Raw genomic sequence first — 6,000 nt, 5'->3', positions numbered from 1 at the left:
TTTTTGTGTTAATCTTTTCTAACATCGATATGATTTTATAAAATTAGTAACGCTTTTTTTGCGTTACTAATTTATAAAGTTTGTAACGGTTAATTTTCTTTTGGTAACGGTTTTGCTGCTTCGTAAGTGTTACTCATTGCAAAGCTTAGTTACGATTTTCCACCGTTACAAAACTATTTGATATGTAAAAAAAATAATTTCCGCCAAAAATACCCCCACTTATTGAGTATTCTACAATTGTCCATAATATAAACAATAAATTAATCTTATAAGTACATCCAATCACATAATCTTTTATTAAAATAACATCACCAAAACATCTTTCATAAATAGGATTTGCCACGAATGAAATACACACTATTTTCCAAATCAATGAGACTTGTTCTTAAACTCAAACTCTCACGTCATTTGTATAGAACTAGCACCTTCAATAGTTGTAAGCATCAGGAGATGATTTTGGGATGGTATCATCAGAAAAGTCTCTTTCATCCTATACACCAATAGAAATATATAAAAAGGAATCAGGCAGTAGAAAACAAATATGTATAGATATATACTTATATCATATTCTTAAGTAGTAGCTCCTTATACTCAAACTACGAAATTCAGAAAAGAGAATATGGTAGTAGGCTAGTAGCAATAGAAACATAGTATAGACATGAAAGTTTAAATAACTCTCCAAAACCCTATAACCTTGTCAGACACCTTGACGAAAGACATAAAAATTTCAAGAGTCTCCTTTGTATTTTCAACATTTCATAAACATAAATCTGTCATAACCTGAAAATCAAATAATATATTGATTCTTAGAACTAACTACTCAAATATATTGATTCAGTAGAACCGGCTACTTAACCATCTCGACCAATGCCGTTAAGTCAAATAACCAATCCTCGAATAAAAAGACACTATAAATTATATACCAAAATTAAAATGAAAACAACATATACATCACTTCCACTTATATCGATTGTTATACACTTCTATTAGTTCCAACCCGAGATACCACACTTGAATATATATACACCATACATTCACACTACTCACATATAAGAACCCATCTTCCAAAACAAAACTTCGTGAATAGACTGCATGAAGGAATTTAGACAACTTTTTAGAACGGAATAGACTACAAATTGTGCGGAGGAGTGGGGAAGATTTTTTTTGGGGGTTCAAGAATATGAAATGTCCATCTTACTTAGGCTTCAACGATTTTTTTTTTTTGTAGGGGGTGGGTGGGTGGGTGGGTTCAAGAATATGAAATGTCCATCGACTTAGGTTTCAACAATTTTATGCTCTCATACATACTTTCAGTGAACACTTAAATGCCAAAAATTCCCTCAATTTCTCGAAAGGCAATTACCCAAGAAAAAAAACACTTATTCCTAGCCTACTGTTAATCTTCATATAGAATTAAAGGTTACTCTTCACAAAATGAGAAACAAGTTTCAACAAAAAGAGTATGTTAAAGAGCTCCAACAACAAAGATTTTATTCTGTAACCAAAAAAGTGGGAAAATAAAATGGACTTCAAGCAGTCTGATCCCTCTAAAGGGCGAGGCAGAGGCGCAAAGCTTTGGGTTTCCAAAATATCCTACAACTATTTTCACTAAAAAGGCCGCCATAGAAGCCTCCTTTGACAATATATTGGCAACCAACCATAGACATCACAAGACTTAACCAAAGTCAAAATAATTAAACAATTTCAGCTCTGACAAATGCATACCCTTATTGAAGCACAAACTGCAGCAATGCGACTGGCCATCACGTTCAAACAGACATCATAGTGGCGAAAATTCTCAACATTCCCCCCGAAAACTTCCTCCATTGCTCTCTTATTATCTCTGATAATACCATACAGAAGAACTCAAAAGAATATCAATGATTTAGAATTAATCCCTTAAAAGATATACGGATCCACTGAAAGTATAGTATCTGTTACAGGATAGCAAACTGTTATTACAGGTCACACACTTTCCTCTACTATATCATCATTTACAGCTATAACATAATTAAAGATAAGTCTCATTCAGCCACATATGTCTGCTTTTAAACCTTTTTCTTCTAAATAAAGAAATTAGGTGTTCGTTTACATGCTCACCCAGTCTGAATGGACACAAAATGAAGGTAACTAACAAAAGTTGTAAGCACAATACCTGACTATCTATGACAAAATACTCCAAATTCATCTGCAAGTTCACACCCCAAATTATAGAGGATCACTGTTAAGCATATAAACTATCATCCAAAACCAAAAAAAAATCTTGTCACTCATAAATAGATAAATGAGGAAAGAAATCTCTTTATATGCACCTATTCGAGGTAATACACTAATATCATTCTTGATGAGGCTAACCAATTCCTTTGGAATAGGTACACACCAGCATCACAAGTTATTATTAGAGATTACTCCTAGGAAAGCAATTTGTCATGGCTGCGGCTTGTAAGAATTTCATCAACCTATTCGATCGAGTTCGTTCCTAATAATAGTGTCTATTTTCTGCTACTTCAACTCGTCAGACGCAAGTGCAACACCAACACCAACACCAGTCACTAGTGAAGCCGGTAGTAATGGTCTAATTTTCTCATCCCAACTGTCTCGAAAGCAAACATCTCATCCTCGGCATCCTCGCGAAGAATCTGCAGCTGTTGAGCCTTTGGGGCGGCGTAGACCAGTGAAGCTAACTTCAATGACAAGACAAGAACAGATTGAACGACAATTTTATCGTGATTCTACTAGATCATGCAACCGCAGTTTCTCAGCCTACCTACGTAGATTAAGATTACAAAACCCTTCAACGCCTCTTGTAGAACTGGTGGATCCAAACTGGGGATTTGAGAAAGGCGGCTACCATTGTTCAACGCGAAGATATGCAAACCGATTACGCGGTCTGGCTTGACGTTCTGCTGGTCTTGTGTGTCTAACCCGTGGTTCGAAAGTATTATTTTTATTGATCTTACATCCTTTGTTGTTTGAATTTAAAGTTGGCACGATGGCTAGAGATTTGATCTTTAAGTGTTTAATGTTTAGATTGTTTTATCAGATGCATGTGGACTTGCGGAATTATATAAATCTACAATATTTTTAATAAAATTATTTCTTTGATAATTAAAAACTATGCCTCGTTCAAAACCCTTAATCTACTTTTACTTATGTATATATTTTTCTTGGGGTTGGTTTATGAAATCTGTCGATGGACAGCATTGCCACTTTCCGACCATGAATCTAGTCAGTAATTCATACCAATGTGAAGATCGAGGGGGTATAAGTTATCTCTTTCCATCTCCTTGTTGGAGAAGTGAGAGATCACCGGTCACGACTTTTTTTCCCACTAAACTTAGGAAGGTGAAAATCTTGTACTAGGCGTGGCAATTCGATTGAGCAAAGGATGCTTTGTCACTGATCATCTTCAACATAAAATTCCAGTCTTACAATGGTAAATAATTACTAGCTTAGGTGACTCGTTGGGAAATAAACTACAGGAGGTTTTGAAACGGTACTCAGGATTGGCAGACTTTTAGAAGCAGAGTGGTGAATAACATGGGGGTATACCTTTAAGGACAATTATCAGTAGTAAAAGACACTAACCAGTTAAGGTCTTTCTTGAACGGACTAGGAAAAGCGGAATATACAAGGAAAAAAACTAGGCAGTGCATATGGAGCAAGCCGAGGAGGATGGTACCGTGAAGCTAAATGCAGATGGACACATAACAAGTCAAAAGTGATGATGGGAGGAATTACTAGGAATTTAGAAGGCCAAGTGAAGCTTTGCTACGCAGGAAGCGAGGGATCCAAGATGTGTTCGTTTCAAGAGCTAAAACCTATCAAATTTGGACACCAAGGATGTCGGATGTTGCAGGAGCAAAAGGTACTAAATTAGTAACCTCGAATCCTTAAGAGCAAAGAAGAATACTTAAAAGCATGGAGGTTGCACCATGGCATTGATGTGATCTCGAGCTACAAAATTTCCAAAAAACAAGTATTTTTTTGCTCCTTAGGCGGACCACAACTCTCAATACTTATATCTAGCATTTTTCTCGAACTTCTCAAAAAAATACTACCACCGAAAACACCAGCCATTAAGTGCCTTGGGAAAACACAAACGGACATAACCTTCCACTTCTAATTTCTTGTTTTAGCAGAAATAGTTGATTCCGTGACAAAGTTTCCCTTAGATCCCTAACCACTAAAATTGCATCCAGCATGCCTTCTGCAGTCTTACTGGTCGGAACAACGCATCCGGCATGCCTTATGCAGTCTTACTAATCGTCGAACAACGTATTTTAATTGGAATCCAATCCAATCTACAATCCAATCTATGTGTCTACGACTCTGTGCCCATATCTAAAGGTATGGTAGATAATGTCTACGGCCTATTTCAGGAGGTAGAATCATTTTATCACTGTTTCCGCATCAAGTCTACAACCATGTTAATCAAAGATCAACAAGAAAAATCTATTGGGAATCCACACTAAAACTAACAACAAAATTCTAAATTCCACCGTTTTCGTACCTTTTTCCCTGGAACCAAGAGATTGAAACAACATCTGCGAAAGGTGAAAAAATAGAACTTTTGAACAACGCCATAATTTTTATGAAACAATTTAAAATATTCAGCGAATATTAAGAGATAACCGACACACTTGTGTTCAAATACCCCTTAGCAAAATTAATTGACCCAATCAGAAATGTTGAGCGTACCATTGACAAAACCCTGCCTCGTTCTAAAAAAAAATCTAAAATCCAATTAAACCCAACGCCAATAATGAAAACAAGCCAAGAAAAGAATTGAAGAATATTTACTAATAACGAGAAAAATCCAAGAGGAAGGAGCGAAAATAAAAAATCTAAATTTTCCAAACCCAAAAAAGAGAAGAAGAAGACAAATAACTTACCATCAATTCTTTTTAGATCAGGTTGTCTAGATTTGAGCTATCCACATCTCGGCCCTCTGAAAGTGAGAAAGTGAGAGATGAGTGCGGCATCCTTTGGTTTTGGAATGTCTTTTATTTTTCTAATTTGTTTTTTCTAATGGTATCAATGTGTTAGCTCACCGTGAGAAATTAATTCTGATAATTATCTGAAATTAAGTAACGGAAAAAATTATATAGTTACGCTTTGTAAACGTTTGTAAGTGTGTCACGGTGAAAAAACGTTACTAAGTGAAAAAGGAGTGCGTTACTAAATCACCCTTTTGGTGTAGTGTGCACTTAAAAATATATCATCCCATAACTTACATAACATGTTTGATAGGAACTGAATGTGTACAAAATCACATGTGATAAAGATTTAGATGCGCCATGTTTAAAGGCCACATGTCAAACTGAGAGTATGCAAGGTAAAGAAACCAAGCATGCTGTTATTCACATTCCAATTTCACTCACATTATAATATATAAGTTTATAGTAGACCCTTAAGAACAAAACTAATCCTCTTCTACACCTTGCATTTGTTGCATAATGTGCAACTTATAGTTTTGTTCTAGAAAACATCAATAACAAAGAGCACAAGCACAAAAATACACGAAACGGATAAATAGCTCCAATTGTCAATCAAAATTGAACACTAAATAAATCAGCATACACCCATTTTTAAAGTAAATAGAACCATAAGTAAAACATGAATGAAAACATGAAATAATTTAACACAAGGTTGACTAAGCAACATTGGATGATATATGATCACTTTGTACCTACATAATTAAAGATAGATATAACCTAAGCTCTCATTGGCAACCATGTTGACCTAATGCTAGGAAAGAAGATAACATTAAGACTTGTTCTGAAATATAGGTGAGGTGGTGGGGGCCTATGTGCGTGCCAAAGTTGCACTCTACATGTTAGAACTAGCCCTGCTTGATTAGGAACAGAACTTCAAACAAAGTAAAAAAAACGTAAAATAACTTGAAAACTCCTGAAGGTCAATGCAAGATTTGATAGAAAATAGTTGATAGAATTATCTCTAAACAGATAACAAGTTTGTGCATGTATGTAAACTTGA

The 6,000-nt window shown here is 35.3% G+C and overlaps 1 long non-coding RNA gene across 3 annotated transcripts; it reads right to left on the bottom strand.

The window, feature by feature from the left end:
* Positions 1 to 273: 273 nt before the first annotated feature.
* On the bottom strand, positions 274 to 4,936 carry LOC147525369 (uncharacterized). 3 transcript variants are annotated; one of them, XR_015198036.1, is made up of 4 exons: positions 4,896 to 4,936; positions 4,514 to 4,547; positions 1,726 to 2,188; positions 274 to 490 (listed from the first exon to the last, which is right to left on the bottom strand). It is a non-coding gene; the product is annotated as an uncharacterized LOC147525369 (long non-coding RNA). The 3 variants fall into 3 exon arrangements; XR_015198040.1 differs by lacking the exon at positions 4,514 to 4,547 and having other exon boundaries at positions 4,896 to 4,922; XR_015198034.1 differs by lacking the exons at positions 4,514 to 4,547; positions 4,896 to 4,936 and having other exon boundaries at positions 1,726 to 2,315.
* Positions 4,937 to 6,000: the final 1,064 nt, after the last annotated feature.

Source organism: Coptis chinensis, chromosome 1 (assembly GCF_015680905.1).
Source record: "Coptis chinensis isolate HL-2020 chromosome 1, ASM1568090v1, whole genome shotgun sequence".
NCBI lineage: Eukaryota > Viridiplantae > Streptophyta > Magnoliopsida > Ranunculales > Ranunculaceae > Coptis > Coptis chinensis.
The sequence above is the reverse complement of the archived record's forward strand: the minus strand, read 5'-3'. Positions and strand labels throughout refer to the sequence as shown.